This window comes from Lynx canadensis, chromosome C1 (assembly GCF_007474595.2).
Source record: "Lynx canadensis isolate LIC74 chromosome C1, mLynCan4.pri.v2, whole genome shotgun sequence".
NCBI lineage: Eukaryota > Metazoa > Chordata > Mammalia > Carnivora > Felidae > Lynx > Lynx canadensis.
Genome location: NC_044310.1, coordinates 185,921,113 through 185,947,836, shown reverse-complemented (window position 1 = coordinate 185,947,836; position 26,724 = coordinate 185,921,113). Strand labels below are relative to the sequence as shown.

The window sequence follows — 26,724 nt, the reverse complement described above, 5'->3', positions numbered from 1 at the left end:
ACCACACTCTTCAGATTTTCATTTCCTATTAAATCTGATTGATAACAAGTTTATCATTCATTTGCATAATTCCATTTCCTTCACCATTTCTTATTCAGAGTATGACATCATGGAGTTAGAGAATGGAAACTGTTTCTATACTTTGGGAGGAAAAAAAGCAATGTTTGTGATAACCCAATTTTTTTCCCTCCTTCTAAGCTAAACACTTATAATTCTTAACACATGTTTTTTCTTGGAAACCATTTTTACTTCTGGCTTTATGTAAAATGTGAGAATTTTCTATCTCAGAAAATGGCACTAGTTCATCTCTTACGATGTCCCCATTGTATGTTCATTGCCAGCGAAACAATCTGTTTAGAACTCTCATTATTATGACTATAAATAGACCTGTAAAATGTGCTTTTCTGCATGTTTCATCATTTTCAGTTTCAGAACTCTGTTATTTAAACCCTGATCAGAAGGTTAACACATGAAAATATCTAATGAACCTGGCTTCCTGGTATGGAATTCAAATATACTGTATAGATACAAGTAATACCCATTAACCAAGAGTGGAATGACTTACTGTATATAAGGAATTCAAAACCACAGATGGAAAAATACTATGAGTGTTGGGATTAGGCCTGTTAATAAAAATATATTTCATGAATGTTATGAATTTTTTAATTAATGGTTACATAGCTATTTCTTAGTCAAGTTGTAAAACCTTAACATTCAGGTTTTTAAGTATGTTTTATAGGCACACACAATACTCTCAAATCTCTAAAGCTCTTGAAATAAAGCCCAGTTATCTAATTTTCACCATCCAGGTATAAGGATCTTATAAAACAGCAGCATATCAAGATGAGAGATGGTTGAGATTCTCTGCATTGTATTGTTTCTTAATCATCTGCCCATGGGTTTGCTTCACTATTTAAAAAGGCAGAGATGTGTGCACATGTGTGCATATACAAAAACACATACATGCATAAAAATATTGACACACACAATGGAATATGGAATGGAAGGAGAACTAAATTCAGAATTTAAATTTGCAGTTTTTAGTTCTGCTTCTAGCAGCTCAAATATTTCAAGTTCTCTGAGTCTGTCTCACCATTTGTAAAGCAGCTGAAGAACAAATGTGTGTGTGGAAACCTTTTGTAAACAGTGAGACAGAAAGCACTAAACATACACAAGGTTTGTGTGTCTGTATGTGTGGTCACTATAGCCTGACCCAATCCACATGAACATATAAATGAACAAAGGTGGTTTTCCTCAACTCTCTCAAAAACATCTAGATCTTAAAAAAAAAAAAAAGGATACTTTTAAGTCAAGATGAATAGAAGTAAATGAAATTAAAAGGAATCATGCCACATTAAAGAAAATATTGGTGAATCCACCTGGTCCTCCCCAGGAGCTATCTCTGGGGCCAGGCCCAGTTGTGCCTACTGTATATAGCTTCTTCTTCCACTTTTTTTCTATAGAAACCAAGCTTTTTCCAGAAGAGTCAAGTTTTTCCACAGGCGGTCTCCATAGCAGTGTTGAAATGGCCTGGCACTGAGGGGGGACAGGAGGAAGGTGGGTAGTAGGGCAAAGAGGAGAAATGAAAGGGATCCTGAAAGGGGAGAGAAGGAAGAAGGGCAGCCTTTTATGTCTACTGGAAACTTGTTTGTCAAGTTCTTGTAAGTCAGGGATTGTACGTATATCCAACCATATACTTTACTGCAATTTTTTAAAAAGTCATTCAGAGTTGACATTTCCTAAATGTCATGTTTAGCTACAAAACACAACCCTGGCAAGACGTGAAAGGTAGTGCCTTTGTTGCTAAAATCTGGTTTGTTTGGTCACAGCAAAGGACTAACAAACTCAATTGAAAAGCATTTTCTTGTGTATCCCAGAAAGCACTTTAAAACCTATCTACAGTTAAAGCCACTTATATTTTCTACAAACTACCCCTCAAAATGGGAAGAAGGGATAGTAACAAGAATCCTTGGCATCACTTTGGTGAGGACTCCAGAGGCATGTGACCAAAGTGCATAGGCAAGATGGAAACTGCCCAATGTGGCGCTTTACTAGGGCTGGTTACACTGTGTAAGACCTGAGGCTCCATTTCTAGGGTCATGAGGCTAACGCTAAAGTCATCCCATCGTACAAAGGTGAGGAACATCAACATTCTTTTCTACTAAGAACAAAGAGCCTTCACTAAAATTCATGGTCTTGGCCAATGCATTTTTTCTTCTTTGGGATAAAAGAGAGGGTCTGAGCTAATGATTCACATTGTTAAAATTATGGACATAGGCAAAGAATTACTCATGGTTAGCTAAGCTTAGATCTGTTCCAACATGCCTTCCTGAAGTAACTCCTCTCAAAAACAAATTCACTAGGCAAATGTTTAACTTCATTAAGCCTGTACTGACATCAAGAGGGTAGATTTCCAATGGACTCTGCCATGCAAAATGTGGATTGAGCATCTTTACCCAAGGTCCACTTGGATATTTATGGAATGTTCTCTTCTCACTAAAAAGAGGAGCAGAGTTCAGACAAGAAAATGTAAAAGCTGTAGTTTCCTACAATGGTGTGATGTATTTCTGGTTACAGCACAGTACTTGTAAAAGTCACTGCTTCAATAAGAATTGATTATATGTTTATTTTTCAAGAAATGTGTCTGATTAGGAAACACCTTCAGAATTATTTTTTGGCAGATAAACTAAACTAAGATTTTGCATGTGTGCAAGAGGGGATATGACAAGACAAGGAGTGTTTAGATTTAAATTTTGAACATTTGGGGGATTGCAGCAACTGGGGTGTGGGGTGGTTAAGGGTTAGAAGTGAGTGAGAAAATCAGGGACTAATCCACATGCTCTCATTTTCTCCTTTGGGGGTAGTGACTTCCTATAAAAAAATGAGAGGTTTATTTTCATAACAGCAGTGAGGAATTGCTAGGCAGATGTGTGTGGGTTGGTTCTGGCCCTTGATTAGCACACAGGAATGATACTGCCTTTACGTTTCACCAAATATATCCATTGAAACACATACAAGGGGCCTCCACTTGAGTTGCACAAGCAAGATCCCACATTTCAATGCAGTGATCATGCTGTTTGAGCAAAGTTTAAATGGGGCCAAATTTCCATTTGCAGAACCATTCTCAGATGTGGTTAACAAATTACACGGACTTTTTCTTCCCCTCTTCTCTGCTCCTCTAGGTTGAAAAATCTGAAATCAAGGTATTTTGAAAATGTTTATGATTAAGAAGGTACTTGATGGTAGCTGGATGTAATTCTTATGGTAAAGCAGAGGATATGACCACAGTCCCCTTCTGCAAACCAAGTATGATCCCAAGCCTTTTTAAAGACCATCTCTGCCATGTACAACCTGTAGATGCTCTCGTCAAAGTAGCTTCGTTTTCTGACAGCTAAAGTTGGAATGTGGCTTTGAGCACACACGAAAGAGCTCACTGTGCCCCTATGTTTGTGTGTCAATGTGGGTGTTCCCCCTCCCCCACTTTTTCAGTTTTTTTTCCTCCTAGAAGCTGGCTTTTTGTGCTGTTAATCCTCTTGGAATGTAGCTCTTATCACCACCTAGAGGAATTCATTACCCTTTCGCCCTCTCTGCTCCCCAGGCCCATGAGACTAAGGAACAAGAGAGCAATTGTCTGGGGAGCTGCCCCCTGAATTCAGGTGTGCTGGCACTGAGTAACGTTGTACCCGATTTTTCCTATAATCAAAAGGGAAGGGGAGAAATTAATCATGCTTCCCTCTCCAAGGGAGTGGGAGGAAAACAGCCTTCAGGAACAGAGGCTGAGGCCCCCTGCCATTAAATCCAGCTATTCTAAAGCCAAGGGTTTAAAAAAAAAAAAAAAAGAAGGCAGCAGGTTCACAAGAGCATTCCATAGCTGCATCTGTACGAGGCCAGAGCAACTGATCAATAGAGTGGGGGAAAACTAGTTAAACCAGTTATTTGGAATGATGTTTAAGAGAAACACTGCTTGTTTGCCTTTACTTCTTGTTTTAGCTTCTGCTGGTTATACAGCAGCTTCAAAACCAAAACGTTTTGTATTTTATAGAGAGCTTGCAAAACTCATTTTATGTCTTTAAGTGTATGCCCTTTTCTATTGTCCTTAAATCGGCAGTTTTGCTCACACAAGAAAACAAACTCTGAATACAAATGCAGCATGCTTCTCTTTTGGTTATAAACCATGAGGCGTTGTCTCATCAGCTAGGCACTAACAAAACGCCAAGAGGGGGGACACAGAAACACATTAGTCTCTGGTTCTTTCTTCAAGAACATACACGTAGGGGCGCCTGGGTGGCTCAGTTGGTTAAGCAATTCGACTTCAGTTCAAGTCATTATCTCATGATTCGTGGGTTTGAGCCCTGCGTCAGGCTCTGGGCTAACAACTCAGAATCTGGAGCCTGCTTCAGATTCTGTGTCTCCCTCGCTCTTTGCCCCTCCCCCGCTTGTGCTCTTTCTCTGTCTCTCAAAAATGAATAAACGTTCAAAAAATTAAAAAAAAAAAAAGAACATACACTTAACACTTGAGATGTACACTGAAATGGGAAACTACCCAAACCAGAAAGGTAGCCAAATACACTGGAGAAGACATAGGACAACATTCTCAGAATCCATTAAAAGGTAATAGAAAGCAACCATTAACTGAACAATACTGAACTAGATTTACCCTCTTAAAGAACAACGTCAAGGGGCAGGGATTTATAACCAAGCTCTTTAGGTATTTCTAGAATCCAGTACATCCTGAATGCAGTCCACAGGGCTACTTCACACTAAAGTCTACATTATTGTTAGCTATGTTTTTACAAGGCTGAACTGGAGTGGTATTAAAGCAAAAGCTCAATTTATAATCTCCCACTGGAGGAATGGGGGAAGGGGTAAATGCAAAAATTTTTATGCCTCACCTTTCAGTTTAAGGCTATGTAAATCAGTCATCAATTCCGAATACAGTATTAGTGACTCCCTTTGGTAACAATTATGCATGTCAGAGCACCAGGAATAAAGTAGTATTAACCAAAATACATCAGATGTTGGAGAAAAGTTACTGAAAGGCTAATATATTTATTTTTTAATGGAAAATTTTAGTCCTTGGCAAAATAAAATATGTGCCACTCATTTAATTTTAACTTCTCAGGATTTTGAAAAGTGTCTTGCCTTCAAATGTTTTTACTGCAAACATGTTGCTTCAGTCACAAAAATCCACTACCATACGTTAAGTGTATTCACTTAGCACATATTTGTTCCCCTGCATCCCTGATATGTGCACACTTGTGGGAAGGCTTTCTATTGCTGGTTAGTGCCTCTAAAAACACAAAACACTGAGAGAGTTGTTTGGCACTTCCTCCCAGCAAGCACTCAGCTACAGAAGAAATATACAAATCCGCCTCTCTCTCAGAGTTCTCATTGATTTCCAACCATTGATTTCATAGTGGCGCATTTCATTTTCAAAACACTTTCATAAATATGATTGTGAACCATGCTGTGAGGTTAATTTTTAGTGATAACATAAAACCTGAGATTTATCTTTTGGAAGGTTCTTGGTAGTGACTGAACATATGGTGTGTTTGTTGCTGGGGGCAACGCCTCACACATCAGTATTGAGAGATTTCCTTAACCCGCTCTCTGTAGCTGAAGGCCAAGGTCTGGAACACTCATTAAAAAAAAAAATAAATAAATAAATAAGTGCAGTCATCCCTGGTCAATCCTTACTCACCAGGCTTTAGGTCCATGTTAGACCTAATGGTTCCTGTTAGTCCATCCTTCTATTAAGAGAGATGAATTTTTGGACAATACACCAAAAAGGGAGGCTACAAACATTCTGGGGGGTTGGGAGAAGGTGGTTAATAGATATGGTGATCTCTGCTTCCTTCCAAAACCTACTAGGATGGTGAGAAATAAATAGAAACAGTAAAAGTCCAAAAGGAACAACAAATGGGCAAAGAGACACAAATGGCCAAGAGGGGACACAATTTGGGAAGATGGAAGGCAAACTGAAGAGTGGCAATTGACTCCCCAGAGGAGACTGAGACCTCAGGGCCCACAGACATACATACAAAGGAGAAGCCAGCCAACTGGCTCCCAAAGAACCCCAAGAGGGCTCAGGAGGGTGACATATCCACCCCACTCAGAGCAGCCAAGCAACCATCCTCCCCAGCCCTTGAGACACAGGTTTATTCTCTGAAAAAATTGCATCCAAGAAACAGGAGGCTTCAGGTGTAACGGAAGGTGGTCTGAGGCACCAGGCCGGAAACGAGGGGCTTAGGAGGAAGTCTGGGCACTCAAAGTGAGACCTTTGGCCCTTCTCTGACTCAACAGCTTAGGAGGGGGTTACTTCTAGACCTCTAGGCAAGAGATATGGATTCAATTCATGGGAAATAGAGTGACCACAATAGGAAGACCTATAGATGTTGACATTTGGGGAGGGGGCAGGTAGCTTCTAACAAACTGAATTTGCAGAAGGGAATAAATTCCTGTCTGTCAGCGGTTGGATGAGCCTGGCAAATAACAGGAGACCAGAAGGAGAGGTTTTGAGGATAACCAACAGAGTTAGTAGCTCTAGTGGCTACAGTCATTATTTCCCCTGACCTGGGCATCAGAAACCTTGGCTTTAGGTCCTGTCTATGTCACTGACTCTTCACGTGACCTCTGAGTCACTTTTCCTTTCTAGGCTTCAGTTTCTCATCCTTGGGTCCTGGAATTTTCAGATGTTCACTGTTACCAGCAGGTCTAAGATGACAGACAGACAGAATGTCAGGGGTCTTCAACAGGGCGCCATCTGCAGCCTTAAGTTTCACTGACTTCTTGGAATCCTAGTTGCTCCCACAGCAGATGGCTGCCATTCTTACATGTAATGCAGTGACACCATCCTTCCAGAGAGGCTGTTTTCAACACACTTGCATCCCAAGTAAGTACAGGACAGGACTCTAGGGGACCTACAGCATCCCAATATCAGCTCTCCATTTTTCCACATCATCATCATCAAAAACGAAACCAAAAAAAAAAAAAAAAAAGCAAAAGCATCATCAGGTAGGGCTGCCTGGGTGGCTCAGTCAGTTAAGCATCTGACTTTGGCTCAGGTCATGATCTCACGGTTCGTGAGTTTGAGACCCACATCGAGCTCTCTGCTGTCAGTACAGAGCCCACTTCAGATCCTCTGTCTCCCTCTCTCTCTCTGCCCCTCCCCAACTTGTGCTTTCTCTCCCTCTCTCGTAAATAAATAAACATTAAAAAAAAATTTTTTTTAAAGCATCACTAGGTAGAGTCAACCCAAACTCAACTTCTGTACTCTCACACATTTGTTGTTGTTGTTGTTACTTAATGAAACTCAAGAAAAAAGAGTGAAAAATTCAATACTCCTCCCTCTTTTCAAGGGTCAACTCTGAAAAGAGAACAACAGTTAACACTTACTAAACACTTAGATAGGTCTGAGGCACTTGCTAGAAGCTTTACATGCCTTTTCTCATTAGATTCTGATGTACCTCCATTTTACAAACGAGGAAATCGAGGCTCCGAGAGCTGGCGTGATCTACTGGTACATGTGAAAGGGCTGGAGTCAGACCCAGGTCTCGCTCTAACCGAACCCGTACTCTTGTTCCTCTATCTTCAACCCAGATAGCCAGTCTCCCAGCTGCGGCAAGAAAGCTTCTGCAGTCTACTCTCCAAAGACATTTCCTGTGACTTCAAAGGATTGACATGATCAGCCCTTCTGCTGAACAGCTATGAGGCATTCTGAAAAATCAATACTGGCTTCTGCAAGAAGCAGACCTTCCCAAAGCTAATTGAAAGCCATCTGAACATTTTCAGAACTGTGGCCATAATCATCTGTCTTGCTGCATACCATGTCCCAACATGCAACTGCAGTAAATCACTTCAAAATCACTTCTGCATGTTCACTCATACAAAACAGAAGCCCGCAATATTTTTTGTCATTGCCCTGTAGCTCCTCCATCTAAACTCAGAGCACTGGTATTATGGTTACATAATAGGCAGCTTGCTGACATTACTGTTTGAAAGTACCACTTTTTCAGGGTTTATCACAAGTCATTTTAAATTCCATTTGGCTCTAACTTGTTATACAACTTTATGTTCGGAAACAATGTCCTCTGCTGCGTCGACAAGCTATACTAGAAAATACAGTTGTTTGGGGTTTAAAAACAGTTTTTGCTAAACTTTGATTCTACCCTTGTACAGGGCCACATATAGGGTGGTGATGAGAAAGAGAAGTTAGATGGCTTATTGCAAGACATTGATCTGGAAAGTTAAAGACAGATATATTTTGATATCTAATCTGGATTAATGGTATGACCTTTTGACTTCAATCTCATCTACCATAAATGAATACAATGGCCAAATCGTTGTTTGCTGTAACTCTGCAAACCAAATGATTAGTTTGCCCCATTACTAGAGGCTATAATAACTCAAGAGAAGAAACTGGCCAACTCGGTAGGGTGGGTACTTGTGCCCTGATCATCCAGTATCTATCCATTTCCACAGCAGCTCTAGTTTGCTTGGAGGACTCAGCGAAGCCTCCTTCAGAACAGGCTGGAAGCTGGGGGCAGGGGAGAGATGTCTCAGGATGAACCCAGAAGCACATCATTCTGTGTGTCGCAGCCATGGCTTTGCTGCAACCTCCAACAGGCAATCAGGCCAAGGAGAAGCAAATCTGGAGCTTTGTTTGTGCTATTAGGAAACTGGACTTTCTCTCTGCTGGGTCTGAAGGAAGACGATGATGGGACTAAAGCTGCCTTAGCCATCTTGTGAACATGTGGAGCTCAGAGAAGAGCCAACACAGAGGAACGTAGAGGAAGCAGAGTCAAGAAATGCACAGCCCAGGCAACTGTTGCTGAAGAGGTTTCCTCGAAGTCCCGTCTAAAGATTTCTTTATTGGCCACCTCTAAGGGCAGCAGGCTGGGAAATGCAGTCTTTTGGCTGGGCACATTGCCTCCTTGAATCAAATCAGTGTGTAACTAAGGAAGAAAGAAAGAACTGGTATTGAGTGAGCAGTTCCCAGTTTCTTCTGTGGCCTGTTTAGGTTGGGTTTTCTGTGCTTACTGCAGAAAGCAGATCTCTTATATACAAGGGTTAAGGAGCTATTACATTTTTCAGAGTCTACAAACGAGACATCAAGCTAAAACACACAAGTGAAATCTTTGATTTGTAAATCTTTCATTATAGTAACCTGATTTTTCTTTTCTAGTAGATTCATTTGAAATTGTTGCTCAATTTTAAAACGTGCTATCTACAATTAAAAATGCAAGATTGGCACATGTGCAGCAGCACAATTTTTCATATTCAATGTAGATACTGAAAAAATGTTGCTAAAAATATCAAATATCCTAATTTTTTTTTTAAATTATAGGGGTAAATCATACTACATATTTATGAGCCCACTGTCAAGGCAGGAATTTCTCTGTTTCAAATTATGTCTTAGACTTCTATAGGTTAGGTTAGAAATGATAAAAAATGGAGGAATGTTTGAATTGACATTTAGTTCTCAGGGGATAGCTTTTAAAACTGGAGAATAATGAAAGTAGCTGCTTTTAAGAATTTTTTTTCACTAGTCACAAAGACATATCATACATTAGAGGATATGGAGAATGCCAAAATGAGATTCTCCCTGAAATCATGTAGTGTGGCATGAGAAAAGGAAGATAAACAAGAAAACAATGGTTTATTACACCAAGAGAGATAAGAGGCAGGGGAGTCACAGGGCTGGATTGTTAACAGAAGCTTTGCCTTCAGTCTTGAGTTATGTAGACAACAATAAATGGCCTTTGCAGATCATTTTCATACAATCTCAGAGCTGAAAGGAAGCTTGAAAACCACTGAATTCAGCCCACTCACTGTACAGAGAAAACCTTGGACCTAAAGAGACTGGGTCATCTCTCTAATGTTTTACAAGCTCATGCCAGAGACAGATTCAAAACACAGGTTCCCTACCCCATGGCACAACACTCTTTCCACTAACGCCCATTTCAGAAGATACAGAATGAAGAAGCTTGCCCGCCAGATGCGTACCATAATTTACCTCTATGTTTATTGTGAACTTGTATTGAAATTATACTCTTATTTTAAAGTTTGTTTATTTATTTTGAGAGAGAGGAAGTGCACTTGTGAGCTGGGGAGGGGCAGAGAGAGAGAGAGAAAGAGAAAGAGAGAGACAGAGAAAAAGAGAGAGAGAGAATCCCAAGCAGGCTCTGTGCTGTCAGTGAAGAGCCCAACACAGGGATCGATCCCACAAACCAATGAGATCATGACCTGGGCTGATATCAAGAGTTGGATGCTCAACTGACTGAGCCACCCAGGCGCCCCTGAAAATTGACTGCAATACCATGACATCTGCCAAGAGTGATAAATGAGTGAAAACGTATGATATCACCCATCCCTGAACTAAACTGGGCCCAGGAAGCGTGGACAGACAGAGGCCTCCATGATACCAAAGGAAGAGGCTGAGAGGTCATCAGGGTTTGACAGCTAGTGGAAATTTTATTTTCTAATGGAAGTGAGTTCTTTGCCACTGTCTGCTTCAACTGCTTCCCACTTACTGCCAAAGTTTCCCTGGAACATGGAGTGGTTCTCAGCTGTGTGACCTTCACCATAAGCTTTCGGCAAAAGTTCAAAACTAGGGTAATCAACAGGTGATGGAAAAACTAGATCTTTTGAAGGTCTCCCTTCAAAAGAGCAGAAAATAGACATCAGGGAGAAACTTGTAGAGTGGGTTAATTTGTGTACTACAAATAATAAGATGAATCCTTCCTAATATACTTTTATCACTTGACAACTTATAAATAAGAGAAATGCAGGGAGTTCCCAACTCAGCAGTTTCTCTGCGTAAACCTAGAAAGTGTAGACCTGGGGTTTGGATAGGAAGAAACCCCGGAGTTGGTCTAATAAGTTGAGTTCCTTCATTTTGCAGAGATTCAGAAAAAAGCTCATAATCTCTGCTAAATCAGGTGTATGAAACAGCAATTGCTCTTCTCAAATCATGGCATACATATTCAGCTGAAATGTGTTTACAAATAAATTCAGCTGAAACACATCACATGAGGTCTCTAGTTATCCACAATCAGTCATTTTCATATGGTTTGGCTCACATACTTTCCTTTCTTCAATTAAAAATAAACTTTGTTGGTTCTTTCTTGTTATAAAAGCAGTGTATGTTTAGGAAAATTAAAGACCCAGATAAACACAAAAGAAGAACATTTTAAATGCCCATGATCATACCACCCAGAGAACCACTTAACCCTTAAATATATTTCTGGGTCATTTTCTAAGAATACATCCATACATTAACAAAAATGTCATCACCCTGGGCATATTCTTCTTTTAGAACATGATTTTATCACTTAACAATATAGAATGAACATCTTCTCATCATCAACATTTATCTACAATATCATCTATAGTAGCTGAATAGTATTTCACTCTGACCATACAGCATAATAGTTTTAACTAATCTGTTTTGTACACGTAAGCAATTTCTTATTTACCCTATTATAAACAATGATGTGATTAACATCTTTGTGGCTAAAACCTTTGCACATATCCTTAGTTACCTCCTCAGCATAAATTCCTAGAGATAAAATTTCTGTGATGAAACAGTGAACACATTTTAAAGGACTAAAAGGGGAGTCTGGCTGGCTCAGTCAGGAGAGCCCACGACTCTTGACCTCAGGGTGGTGAGTTTGAGCCCACGTGTGGCACAAAGTTTACTTAAAATAAAAAAAAATTAAGTAAAGGATTAAAAAAACACATATTGCCAAACTACCCTCTGCAAAGGGACTCACACAATTTAATTTACTTGAGTTACCTGCACATCAAGTTTTTTGGTCAGTTCAGCACTTCATGAAGAGAAATTGCAGGTACACTTGGGTTGGTCAAATGGGATAGATGTGCTTATATCTATAATTCTGATGAAAGTTAACTATAGACACTTTAATCAATTAGATGATTTTATACTAGAAGCTCCCTATATATACACCTCCAGCCATGATTAACTTATACATTTCATTTTGACTCTTTCTTTGGGATTTGATGCCTTTTTCTCTTTCCCTGGTTAAATAGTCTTTTTATAAACTTAACAACATTCGTAAAGAGATTCTAGACGGTCCCTGGCAACATTCTTGTAGTGCTCTGATTACATGCATCAGCTAAAAAATCTATCATCCAAGTTATGCTCCCAATTAGATGCCAGAACCAGTTTGCAGTCTGACATTTTAATGAAATGATAGAAATAACATCTTAAGTTCAGGCAAAATCAACAAGTACCTGTAAGACTAAAGAGGGGAAGTGGAATGTGGTGTCAGACCACACATATTCTTTTAAGTTTTTTATTTATTCCTTTTTATTCCACCTGATTCCAAAAAGGACTTAAAGCAGCTTTTCTTTCTAAACGTGTTTTCTAAATTGGACATTTTCACATCACTGAGGCTGCCAACTTCTTTCCTAACAGAAGGATATTCTTCTATCATAACTGCTTGCTATATTTGGAGACTGAATGACAGAGATATTGTTCTTATCCAGAAAAGAGGAAAAAATAACTCATTACGATCATGAATCCTGCCTGGAAGACCCCTTAAAACAAAGTGACCCTCGGTATGCAATACCAGTCCCACCAAAAACAAACCAAAACAGGAATAACTCAATATCTAGGATGCATAAAAGCTTCAAAGAATCACAAAAAGTCAGGCCCTTGGGCTATTCATTCCCCACAAGGGACAGTAAGAATTCAGATCCCAACATTCTAATTTGTGAGAGAACTGTGAGACCTGAAAATTCAGGAGCCTGACAGCAGGGAAGGCAGGCCCAACATCAGAAGGAAGAGGAAGCTTCCCACTTCCCTAGAACAGTGGCAAGGAAACCCCATCTCCAATAGGCTTGTCATTCCCAATCTCCTCTTCCTTTTTGTTCCCTGGTCCTCCTCTTCCAGCACCACCCATCACATCTCTCTGGGGTCTAGCTCTGCTTCTCTGTCCTACATTTTGAAGCTTTTTTTGAGGGGAGGTGGGATGGCGGGGGGGGGGGAGCATAGCTTTTCTAAATTCTCATCCGTTGCACTTGATTTCCACTGACCTAAACCTTGTCCAACATCTCTTCTGTTTCATGGGCCCATGCTAGCAGTAAGAGACAAGGTCCCAGACCCTGTATTACACACTCAAGGACACTTAATGATAAGTCACCAGTACATGGTGAGCAGAGACTTGAAAGAAAATTGATTCCCCCCCCCCCATTTTAGGGGGAAAAAAAAGGAAGGGGTGTTAGGGGCTACATTAATCAGGGAGAGTTACAGGGAACAAGTGTCACTGAAATTCCCTGGCATATTAAAAGTGCTAGGCTGAGTTGGCCTATGCTCTAAATATTCCCAAATGCCACCATTTTGGAAGAAAAAAAATCATTTTCATTGTGAAATTTGAGGTTTTGCTGAAATTTCCAGGAAACCTCAAGAAAAACACGCAGTTTTTCATCTGAACCAGCAGTATATCCAAGGAGCAAGGGCCAAAGTCAATAGTAAGACCCACACAACTAATAGAAAATATCAACAGTTGGCCCAAACTTAAACGTCATGTTGTAGATCTTCACAATGTACAGAGCCCTTTCAAATAGCTATTTTATTTGATCCTCCCCATAATTGAGTAAGGTAGGTGTTATTATTCCCACTTCAGAGATGAGGAAACTTACGCTCCCCAAGGTTACATGACACAGTCGGGTCACTCAGGTAGTTTTTTCAGCGACTGAGAACGTGGACGCTGAAGTGAGACCACTTAGGTTCAAGCCCAGGCCCTGCCCACCATTAATTATGGGAACCTGAGCAACCTACCTTCACTGTGCCTCAGTGTCTATGTCATCAAATATAGACAAATGACAATACTATAGGACTGTTTTGAGAATTAATTGAGTTAATACATTAGAGCAGTTATAGAATTAGAAAGTCAGTCTGGCTTACACAGTAAGCACTTAAATGTTCAGAAGACTCAATTCCCAGAGCTAAATATTATAAGGCCAAATGAGGTATCCTTATTTTTAACAATTACATTGCTTCTACGATTCATAATTTTATCAGTAGAGAAATTAGCTATTTCTCACAAAAGGAAAATGCATGCTAAAAGGAAACCTTGAATTGGATATAATGAGTCAAAAAGGAAGAAAAGGGCAAAAGTTCAAGTGTGGTTTCTTGAAAGAACGCCATTAATTTTTGTTTCCAGAAAAATACTGTACACGATTTAAGTATTTTCAGTCATTTTTGAGCACAATGAAAGGTCAGGCTAAATGGAAGTAATATTTGTGTAGCCCATGGTGACTGTCGGGGAGTCTGTTTCCCATGGTCTGGTCCTTGATGTGGACAATGAAGCATTTCTCTGGGTGAGTGCCGAGAGAAAGGGCTGTGGCTCCCCCCAAGCCCTTCCGCCTCCCTCAGCACCCACTCCACGTGAGCTTTCTGTGAAGGGAGAAGAACAAAGATGCAGCTGGCAACTCTAGAGTGCTGTGGAAAACAGCAATTTCCCTCAGCGAAGAGGGCAGTGGGGAATCAGCAGAGGGGTACCACCAGGACACATTCTTGTTTGTAGTTTCCTGTGGCTGTGGGGGGCGGGGGGAAGAGGCTGAAGTGCAGAGAACGTGGTGTTGGGAGGCTAGGAAGGAACAGAGAGAACAACCAATACTCAGGGCTGTCAGACGAAAACCGCAGGCAGCTGGAATAACTATGAAAAAAGAACCAGCCTGCAGAACATACCAAAGCAGCAAAGAAAGTATCATGCAAAGAGCAAAGAGAGCGTCATGGCAGAGAGGTTCTAGAAAAGTGGACATGTCAGAGGACCATAAAAGGAGCCACATAAGACCAGCAATGAGTGACCGCTCAGTCTTTTTCTCGTGCACGGGAAGGACTGGGTTCTGAGCCACCATCTAGACTGCAGATGTGATGTAGGCTGAGGTTCCTTCCTAGAAATTGCACCTCCTTCTAAAGCAACGTGCGAAGCATGCTTCTAGTGGCACAAGTATGGACTGGGGGTTCAAAAGTCAAGTGTAGTGTAAAGGAACCAAGTTAAGGAACTCAGGGTGTCTCTAACATAAGAGTTGCATGTGAAGGGGGTGCCTGGGTGGCTCAGTCAGTTAAGCATCTGACTTCGGCTCAGGTCATGATCTCACAATTCATGAGTTCAAGCCCTATATCGGGCTCTGTGCTGACAGCTCGGAGCCTGCTTGGGACTCTCTCTCTCTCTCCCACTCTTTCTCTCTCAAACAATAAATAAACATTAAAAAAAAGAGTTATATGAAAAAGGAAATCTCACTTGAAACAGGAACATACTGAGCCTTAAAACACACAGTTACAGACTGCTGTTCAGCTCAGAAGTCCTGCATGTCACAAGTGTTAAAAAGAACAATAATGAATTACATTTGTATACTACTTTAAAGTCTATAAAGAATTTTAATACAAGTGATCTGTCTCACATGTATATTTTTATGCCCCAAAAAGACACATTCTTCACATTATAAAAGTCCCTAACAATTGACTTTTATGTTACTGCAAACATTTAAGTCTATAAATACTACTCATAGAATTTTATCTATAAATATTATAGATAAAAGCCAAATGGTGGGTTTTAGGTATTGAATCTACTCTAAAACATCTACTACTCTTCCAGAGTGACTAGTTAAATATAATTTACATTAACTGAACTAGGTGTAAACATTGCTATACTCTGCATAGACCATTAAGCATATCTCATTAAGAAGTTTCTATATTTCCAAACCCTCAGACATTCTAAGGGGGTACTATAGATGAGTAATTATTTTTAAACGAATATATTAAAAGATATCCCTCAAGGGTCTTTAAAAACAGCTCTTAACAGCATCAACAGGAAGCATGCTATACGGTTATGAAGAATGGTAGAATAAAAATGATTGTGGCCTATTTCCATAAAGAAGCAGGGAGAATAGAAAATAAGCTAAAATTACTTCCAGCTTGCTGAGTTAAAATGAACTGTTATGTCATTAGGCGAGTGTCTTATTTACTCTTTGCCCTATATACAATAATAACATGTGTTGTTGAGAGTCAAGGGTTCACATTAGCATTTTTTAATTTAGGAAAAAGAGGAAATTGTAAACCCTAAGGAACAGTTTTCTGGTTGACATAGTTCAGCATGCCTGGAGGGTGATGTGTACTTTGTACCCAAATCTTACTAAATGTTCTGTCCTTGAGATACAAAGATAACACTTCTGACCCACCGTCAACAGAGCATTCACTTTGAGGTTCTTTCTTTCTTTCAGCTTTGATGATAAATTTGTGCTGATCTACCTTCTTTTGGTCACCTGGTTTCCTATGTGACCGGCATCATACGTTTGGGGAGGCAGCTGCCTGGCTTTGGGACAGAAGATGCAGCCTGGAGAAGGGAAGTGAAGCAGAGAGCTAACCCTTGGCCTCGGCATTAACTGATGTGTTAAAGCAAAATTCTACAAAGTAGAAACACATATGGTCAGTATGGTAAGAACTCTGCAAACCTATTTACACTAAGAAATGCTGCAATCAGCTGAAGCTTTTCTTTGGATATGTTAACTTCTGGAGTAAATTAAGCCTTCTGTATCAATTCCTTCTGTACCACTGAGTTTTTACATTTTTCTAGGTTTTGGTTTCTCCAATCCCTTAGTTCTGATCATTCACCCTGTTTAGGTCTTTGGTAGCCCTTATCGCTAGTTGTAATTACTGTGTGTATTCACTTGGTTACCTGTGTCTTCATTGTATGGCTCCTCCACTAGAATATTAGCTCTGTGTATTGGAAGATCCCAATCTACTAAAGTTGGGTACCGATTCCTTGATCAGAGTTTATCTGACCCAATATATAATTCATCAATATACAGATCCCAGAAAGAACAGCCAGAATATATTCCTTCTTTCACCAAATACTAATTGAACATCCCTATGTACTGGCAATGGGCACAGCACTGGGCATACTGGTGAACGGAACTTACGTTCAGACAGCCGGTGGTCTATTATGGGTCTGGCTGAATATATCGGGTGCTATCTTGCTAAATCTTTGAGCAGACCACAGAGAAAGAAGAAGGAAAGAAGACATCGGTTCATTAATCAGAGTGCAAGCTCACAGAGGACAAAGCCATATCTCTCCTACTTCTTTGATTTAATCTCCCTTCACTCTTGGTTGCTCTAGGTAAGCAACGCATGCCTTCTTAATTGGCTGCCAGAGCCGTCTTCAAGATCTTTCAGAAAGCTTTGCAAAAGTCCTAGAAACAATTTTGCTATTCTGGAAAATGTTAATGTTCAAGGTACTCCTTTGAAAGAAAAGGAAAATTCCTTTGAGATTTTTTTTTCCTCAGTAACAAGGAATGCAATTAGGCCTATACTTGGCACTTTGTCAGTTCCCAGAGCCAAGAGATCTCAGGGTTAGGAGAACAAAGCTACCAAGATGCTTTTGCTATTGACTATGGCTGACTCAAAGTTCAAGGGTTAAAGCCTGAGAATGTTTTACCCCTTGACTTGAATTTCCCATGTAAGTAACTTCCAAATACCAAAGCTTAGAGGAACCAGAATACAACAATCTTTTCCATTACTTTATTGAAAAATTATGTATGCTGTGATTTATTGCTAATGCTGGACTTTCAAAGCATTAGACAGGACACCTGCAAACTTTTGGACAGCAGCTGCCAATACAAGTTTAACATTTCATGGCTCAGCACTTAAAATATGATGAATAATAAATCATCCCTGTAACCAGCATGAGGCACTTGGTTGGTAATGTATTGAGAGTTGGTAAAAAAAAATGAACTATAGATTATGTTGTAACTCAGCATTTTGGAAAATGGAGGCTAAGTAAAATGGTGATTGCTGTTAATGTCTCTCTTTCTTAGTGGTACACTTTCTCTTCTTAAGAAATTTTTTTTTACAGAAGGACCACGTCACTGTGTACTAACAATAAAAACCCTGGTGATTTCAGATGTATATATGTGCTTGAGAAACAAAGAATCTTGGAACTCTTTATAGGTTTATAGTAAATGATGCAAATGGGACAATACTCAATTTAGGACCTATCAGGGCAATGTTTGAAAGTGATGTTTAACTTGTTTTGGAAGATATTCATCAGTTTTTCGGGCATATATTTTTATCATTTCCATTCTTGAAATATTACAAATAGTTGCTTAAGCTCTGGCAGAACAAATGGTACTTATGAAATACTGGTTTGGTGTGAGGAATGGCTATAAACATCCTGTTTAAGAATGGCTGTGATGTATTCAAATATATTTTAATAGGTCCCCAAGAGAAAAAAGTTAAGGTCCTTCAATAGTGTGATGAGTTGCTGACAGCACACAGATCCTGTGCCCCTTTCTTACCATCTTTCCGCTTTGGCATAAAATTTCAGGGCAAGTCAGGCAGTCAGTGAAGAGAACATAGGCATTAGGAATGATAAGGTGGATTTAATACCTTGTTTCTAACAAGAGGTCAAGCAGTAGCTAAAGGCAGACACGGAGTCAAACCCTAGAGAAGTAGCCTAGGCAGAAGGATGGCCCTTGGGACCTACACAGCAATTACCACGTCAATGAAAGTGAGTTCAAGGTCAGTGTCCACCCAAAGAAGAACAAGAGAAGCAGTGCAGGCTCAATCAGGTGTGTTGACATTTGTTAAAGAAATTGCTCATATATAATTTCATACTTATACTTGATTCTTTTTATGTAAATTCCTTAAAGAAAATTGAGTCATCAGCAATTATTGAAACACTACTACCAATTGTAGGTGGAAGCTCACTGGGATCCCTGATTTTCTTTTTTTTTTGAAAAAAATTTTAAGTTTATGTATTTTGAGAGAGAGAGCATGCACGCGCACAAGCAGGATAGGGACAGAGAATAAGAAACCCAACCAGGCTCTCTACACTATCAGCATGGAGCCTGACGTGGGGTTCCATCTCTCAGGACCGTGAGATCATGACCTGAGCTGAAATCAAGAGTTGGATGCTTAACTGACTGAACCACCCAGGGGCTCCAGGGATCCCTGATTTTCTGAGATGGCCCAGGGCATATGAGACTAGACCTCCCGGGAATGCTGTCTATACTAGGTGATGCTGTCCCGTCACCCAAGGATGACTGGTCAAAAGTGGTCAGTCAACCAAAATTGGATGAATTAGATTCTCTCTTCCAAGGGCCTCAAACCTGGAAGCATGAAACAGAGGACAGAGGACATCAGTGCTTGGTCACACTAACAATATCTTAGAGAAGGGGGACACAGAACCCTATGTTGTGATTACCAGAGCTTCCCTGGTCACGGCCCTTCATGCAGTTTCATGGTTCCTCCCTTCCTTCAAGTCTGTGAGACACCCCAGGATACTTCCAATAAACAATATTAAAATAATTGGGAATTTTGTTTAAGCTAGTCAGTCAGTTTCTGTAGCTTCCAATCAAGGAATCTTGTAGGTTAAGGACATCAGCACTTTAATAAAAAGTTACATTTCATTAAAAGAGAAGTATAAGAGACATGATCATAATTGGTCACATTTGTAGGAAACTCTACATTTTACAGATGCTCTCATACATGATCTCTGTAAGGGTTGGAGAAGGGCTGCTATTATCACCCTCATGATAGAGAAAAGGCAATGCAGCTCAGAGAGGGTAGCACCTACATGCTGTGGGGCCTGGCTGCTGGCAAGAGGCAGAACCAGGCTTAGAACCCATGACTCCTGACTGCTGGCAGTGCCCTTCCCATTGCAACCCATGACTTATACGCCATCTAGCACTTTCTATCACTTATGCTATGGGAATGCCTACTGGATGGTAATCAACTTTTTTCTTAACATACCAGACCCTAATTAAAAGGATATGTTTAGGGGCTCCTGGGTGGCTCAGTTGGTTAAGTATCTGACTCTTGGTTTCGTCCCAGGTCATGATCTCACCGTTCGTGAGTTTGGGCCCCACATCAGGCTGCACGCTGACAGCATGGAGGCTGTCTGGGATTCTCCCTCTCTGTCTCCTCCAATCTCTCTGTCTCTCAAAATAAATAAACTTAAAATGAAAAAGAAAAAAAGGTTAGGTTTATACAAAGAATACAAGCAAAATAGAAAAATGGAACTATTCTGAGCTCTTCTACTCCAACTCCAACTCAGGATTGAGAAAAGTTTTAATAAAGTAAAATATATAAGGTATTGCCTTGGTGTTGATATTTGCCAACAAAAAAACATTAGGGCTCGGGCGCCTGGATGGCTCAGTCGGTTGAACATCCGACTTTGGCTCAGGTCATGATCTCACAGTTCGCGGGTTTGAGCCCCGCTTCAGGCTTTGTGCTAACAGCATGGAGCTTGCTTTGGATTCTCTGACTCCCTCTCTCTGCCCCACCCCTGCTTACATGCGGTCTCTCTCAAAGATAAGTAAATAAACATCTAAAAAACCATCAGGCCTGAGAGGTGCCTCCTTTTGGGTAGCAAGCTTACCATCTTCTACATATTTTAACTATTAGCAGGAAATGTCCTTTGAACTACACGGCAGTGGTGTTCAAGATGTTTTCAACATGTATCTTCAAATATGTGTGGTTGTTTATTTATAATTCATACACATATATTATTATATTAACATGTTATATACCTTATAAACATGAACAAAATAGAAAAGGACAGATTTTGCTAATCATGATTATCTCAAGGCAAATATACACAGGACAAGGTTAAGGATCAATTAACCACAGTGAACATAAATCCACATGTGTCCCAAGTAATTTATAGTTTTCGTGGCTAGATTCTTAGAAGATCTGATTAGATGGTCACAGTCATCACTTTGTAATGTGGCTGACAGAGTTCATGCTCAACTCGGTCATTTTCTTGTTGCCTGCAATATGAAAACTGTCTTCCATTTATGGAAATTCTTTATAGAATCTTTTAAAGAGTGTGTTAGTTTGTGAGGGTTTGTTAAAACTAAAATATAGAATTTGCAACTCCAGTTAAAACGGCATGATATATTTCACAAAATAACCCAAGTAGAGGAACCAGCAGGGAAGTCGCTGTGAAGGGGGTGGCCTCACCTCCCTCTCTCCAGGTGATAACTGATCACCTGACATGTGGGCCCAGGGACGATGCCAGTGTCAGTACAGTCACCATCAGTTATCATAATGTTTCATGAAAGCAAAATGAATCTAAATGAAAGTTCTAATCAATTTCTTTTCCACCCAAATGATTCTTCTCAAGAGCTCCCCAGGGTGTATATTCCACTTGGAGGCGACTTTGCCATGAAACAAAGCAATAGTTTATTTCTAGAGCACCTTATAATTACAGGAATCTCTAGGCCTAAAACTATGCAGGACAAGGGACAAACCAACTCAGGCCACAAATGAAGTTATTTTGCATTAAAAAAAAAACTTTTAAGATTATGAACTATAACTCACAACCAGAAAAGCACATAAAACATTAATGTCTGATGCAGTGTGCTGTACATTGTAACTACCAGACCAGTAAAAAAACAGGACCTTGTTAGGACCTTGCAAGCCCTCCAGGTCCTTTCTCTTCCCTAGCACACCCTCCTCGAAGAGGTAACCACTATCCTAATTCTTTCAGTAATAAATTCCTTGTTTCTCTTTATAGTTTTAGCCACTTATGTATGTACCCCTTAGCAACAGAGTTTAGTTTCTTCTGTTTTCACACTTCATATAAATAGAATAAGATTGTTATATATTCTTTTGTATATTCTTCCTTTCAACATCCTGTCTGTAAGATATATCTGTGTTAATGTGTATAGCTCTAGTTTATTCTTTTTTACTGATGTGTAGCTTTCTATCTTACAATCACATCTGCAGTTTATTCAGCCATTCTACTACTGAGAGGTATTTTGGATGTTTCTAATTTGAGATGAATACAAGCAATGCTACTAGGGACATATTACACCTGCCTCTGGATGCTCATGGGTATACATGTGTCTAGAATACATATATACATGCACATGCAACTGTGCACAAGTGAAACTGCTGAGTCCTAACATAGTTAAAAACCCTAATCACAGTCCCTGATTTCAAACTATACTACAAAAACTACAGTCATCAAAACAGTATGGCATTGGTACAAAAAACAGACAGAAAGATGGGACAGAATTGAGAGACCAGAAATAAACCTGCACATATACAGACAATTCATTTATGACGAAGGAGCCAAGAACATACAATGAATAAAGGACAGTCTCTTCAATAAATGGTTTTGGGAAAACTGGACAGTCACATTCAAAAGAGTGAAACCAGATTACTGTCTTAAACCATACACAAAAATTAGTTCAAAATGGATTAAAGACTTGAATGTAGTACCTGAAACCGTAAAATCCTAAAAGAAAACACCGGTGGTAAGTTCCATGACACCTTTGTGAACCTGACTCCAAAGGCAATGGAAACAAAAGCAAAAATAAGTGGGACTACATCAGAGTAAAAAGCTTCTGCACAGCAAAGGAAACCATTGTCTAAATGAAAAGGCAACCTACTGAGTGGGAGAAGGTATTTGCAAACCATATATCCAATAAGGGGTTAATATCCAAAATACACGATGAACTTATATAACTCAACAACAAGAAAAAACCAAACTCTATTATAAAATGGGGATCTGAATAGAGATTTCTCCAAAAAAAGACACCCATATAGCCAAGAGGTACATGAAAAGATGCTCAATATCACTAATTATCAGGGAAATGCATTTCAATACCACAATGAGATATCACCTAATACCTGTTAGAATGGTAATTATCAAAAAGACAAAAAACAACAAGGGTTGGAGAGGATGTAGAGAAAAGGGAACGCTTGCATACTGTTGGTAGGATTGTTAATTGGTAGAGCCACCATAGAAAATAGCATGGAGGTTCTTCAAAAAAATAAATAGAACTATCATATGACCCAGCTATTCCACTTCTGGGTATTTATCCAAAGAATACATAAATACTAATTCAAAAAGATAATATGCACCCTTATATTCACTGCAGCATTATTTACAATAGTCAAGATATAAAACCAACTTATGTGTCTGCAAATGAATGGATAAAAAAGATGTGGTCAATTTACATAATGGAATGCTATTCAGCCATAAAAAGAATGAAATCTTGCCATCCACAACAACATGGATGGACCTTGAGGTTATGATGCGAAGCAAAACAAGTCAGATGGAGAAAGAGAAATGTCATATGACTTCACTCACATGTGGAAACTAAAAAAACAAAACAAAACAAAACAAAACAAAACAAAACAAAAAACAGAAGAAAAAAATAAAACAGACCAAAAACGCACTCCCAGATACAGATAATAGACAGAGAGGAAGATAATACCAGAGAGGAAGGAAACTGCGGTGGGTGAAATGATGATGAGGGTCAACTGTATGGTGATGACCTGTAAACTAGTCCTGTCGTGTTGGTCACTTTGTGGTGTACACAGATGTCAAATTATAAACTGTACACCTGAAACTTATATTTTATTTTTTTGAAACTTCTACTTAAAAAAAAAGAAAAGAAAATAGAGATTACTACAGCTTATAAACAAAACCCAAAAACAAAATACACCTAAGGGAAGGTAATTCTAGTGCATCTCTTGGCAATCAATTTTAATATCAACTAATTCTTCCGTAGCCATGATGAAAGCTCATTAAATTACTAGATTTGTCTTTCCCTGGATTTTCACTCCTGCACATTCGTTAGGTTTGAACCACAATATTAAATACATTTAACTCTGTTAAAAAATAGTTTGAAAATTTCCAATGAATTTATTGAGGCCAATTCCCTCAATACCCACCCCCTCATATATATATATATATTTTTTTTTTTATATATTATAATCACATTTTTCACTTTAATGAGGGCAAACATTATATCTACAAAAAGTTCATTCAAATTTTAAAGCAATTTTGCACCAAAAGGGTTCAAGTTAACACTCATATTGATCAAACATGAAAAGCCAAAAATATTAATTCTATAGTCAAACTGAGGAATACAAATACAAGTAAGAGATGAATTCCAACTTTAGAATCTCCAATGTTTCATAACTATCATGAATGATCTCCAAATTGAGTGTGTAAATGGGGCATGCTTAGATGACAATATTGCGGCACTAGCAAAATCGTCCTGCTCATCAGTCTCCCATTGTCTTATTGACCATAAACAGTAACTAACATTTGCTGTAGCGCCAGGTACTTTCTGCATATTAGTTCATATACAGTGCTATTTTAATCCTCAAAACAACTCTATGAGATAGGTACATAACCCTATGTAATAGGTCCCAATTACAAAAGGAAGCTGAGACACAGAGAGGAAAGTAACCTGACCAATGTCCATGGCTGTAAGTAGTTGAGTTAGTCATCCAAACCAAGCCTCCCGGTGTCTCAGTCCAGACCCTACTACGCTGCTTGGCAACACATTTATTCATTTTGTTGTTGTCACTGTTGGCCTTGTGATTATTTTGATAACACCAAGAATAGTTCTCTAAGACAAGAGCAAAATGTGTGAACCAATAGGAGGGCGGGGAAATCTATGTACACTTGTTTTGATTTATGAAAATTTTGTGAAAATGACTGTAACCAAGCAACTCTAACTCTGGGAGAAGTAATTAAGAAATGAATTAAGGGATTCAATGGATACCCAAATTAGTCATCAGAGCTCAAAGATCTGGAGTTCTGGTCTATATCCAGCTTTGGCACTTGCATCCAAAATAAACACGACCAGATAAGTACCACAAGCTCACAATTAAAATGGATTTATATGGCTTATGTGTCCACATGGGAGAGCCTCTTCCTAATTGAATTCGGACACCTCTTCAGTTATTGTGGGCTTCATTTGCCATCTTCCTACTCTTTTGTAACTGCTGGCAATAGGATTATACTGAGGGAGAAATCATTTCAATCATTGATGTCTGCAGAGCAAGCATAAAAAGATAAAAGAAAAGCCTGTGAACTGTAATTAGAAAATTCCTTAAGTGTGCTCATGTGACATATGTTTGAGACTATGACCAACTGGCGAGGCGAGTTACAGAATGGATGTCCAATGTCACTGTTCTGGGATAAGCAGCCAGTAAAAGTAGTGTCCCAACATGCGATTAGAGTAATCTTTTGCAGGCCGAAACATTCCTGCTTTCTACCTCTAATATGATTAGTGACAGACAGCTGGAGGCATCTCATTCTCCTGACAAAAATATGATCAGAATTGTTTTCAATTGGTATATCTTTCCATCAAGCTGTTTGTTGCCTTCCAGCAAAATAATCAGAGTTTCTGATTATTTGGTATGTTCCAAGAAAACAGTAATTGATTGTGCCCTTGCTTGTCTGATAGGGAGAAGGCTGCCAGAATTTACATAGTAACTCTTCAGTTGCCTAACCCAAAGAAAAACTAAGCAGTGTGTGTATGTGTGAGCATGTGTGCGTGCGTGTGTGTGCGCAACAGAGTGAGAGAGAGAGAGAGAGCCAATAGTTTCCATAATAATTCTCTTTGAACAACTATAAACAAAGTGTTTTCCATGGTGATTCAGATTTCAAATATGAGGAAGTAAAAGTATTCTATTCCACTCATGGAAAACCACCAACTCCCACCAATGTTAATGGCTCTTTTCAAAAAGTTACAGTCACCTTAATACTGAAATTTCAGGGTTATAGAAAAAGAATCAAGTTCAGATTAACAATATTCAGGTGCAATAAGACCTCATTCATTTGGACTACCTCAGTTTAGAATCTACAATCATTTGACAGTTGTCTGGACCAGTGATGATCTTTTCACAACAGCTTGCTAAGCAAATTAACTTAAACGAGCAAGACTGCTGGGGGGAAAATAAAAATTCAGGTAAAGTATGATGAATCAAAAATAACAACATGCTTCCTGTACAGCAAGCAATTTTCATGAACCCATTAAAATACCAGTGACTGATAACCATAATAATTACCATTTAATTGTCAATCTTATATAGCTCACATTACATACATGAGCTAGAACTATCCCAACAGCTCTGCAAGATGTATATAATTATCCCCATCTCAGAAAGGAGGAAACTGAGACTCAGAGAAGCAGGTAACACACAAAGACATAACCATCACCAGGCAGCCGAAGCAGTATGCAAAGCCACGTGGTCTGGCTCAGAAGCCTGTGTCCTTTCACCCCAACTCAACACTGAGTCAGCACTGAAGATTGCAAGTCAGACATCTAGAGTCACTGGAGCAACTTCTTCAATAACAACAACAACAACAACAACAGCAGCAAAAATAGCGATCACTGCAAGGAGGGCTAGCTAGGCAGTCTGGCTCCAGAGCCCGCCACTCTTAACCATAGTTCCTTTCTACATCACAAGGGCATCTGTAAAATACCCTTTGGTGCATTGAAATATTTTACATGCATGACACTACTCTGAAGAGATCCACAGAAATGCCAATGGAGGTGGTGAAGGGGGATGCAGGGGAGGTAGGAGTGCCTTGGGTCCACTTCCCCTCCCCCACACCCCATCATGAGTGACTTTAGTCCACCCATCTATAAACAAGAACCGGTGTTGAGATCCTGAGAGACTGATAAGGCTGTGAGGAGGCTTCTGGGAGTCTGCAGAAGCCTCTGGTGGTGGGCAGTGGAGGAGCACACGGAGAGGGGAAGGAACATCTCTACTTACCCAACTATCCACAGAGATATTCCTGAAAGCAGCCTGCGTTTCGGAATGCTCTAGGAAAAAAGTAAATTTGGGAGGTCAGATCTCACATTTAGCAGCCACACCACCCATTTCCATCACATCCACATCCAAGCACAGGATGTGGAGTCAAGCAGACATGGAAC

General features: G+C 39.6%; 1 protein-coding gene across 1 annotated transcript in view; it reads right to left on the bottom strand.

Moving 5' to 3' along the window:
- The window catches only part of SPATS2L (spermatogenesis associated serine rich 2 like), a 169,011-nt gene that overhangs the window by 120,210 nt on the left and 22,077 nt on the right, over positions 1 to 26,724 (bottom strand). The window contains 1 exon segment of the mRNA XM_030325740.1: positions 26,564 to 26,613. The gene's annotated coding sequence lies outside the window, so the exon portion shown is untranslated.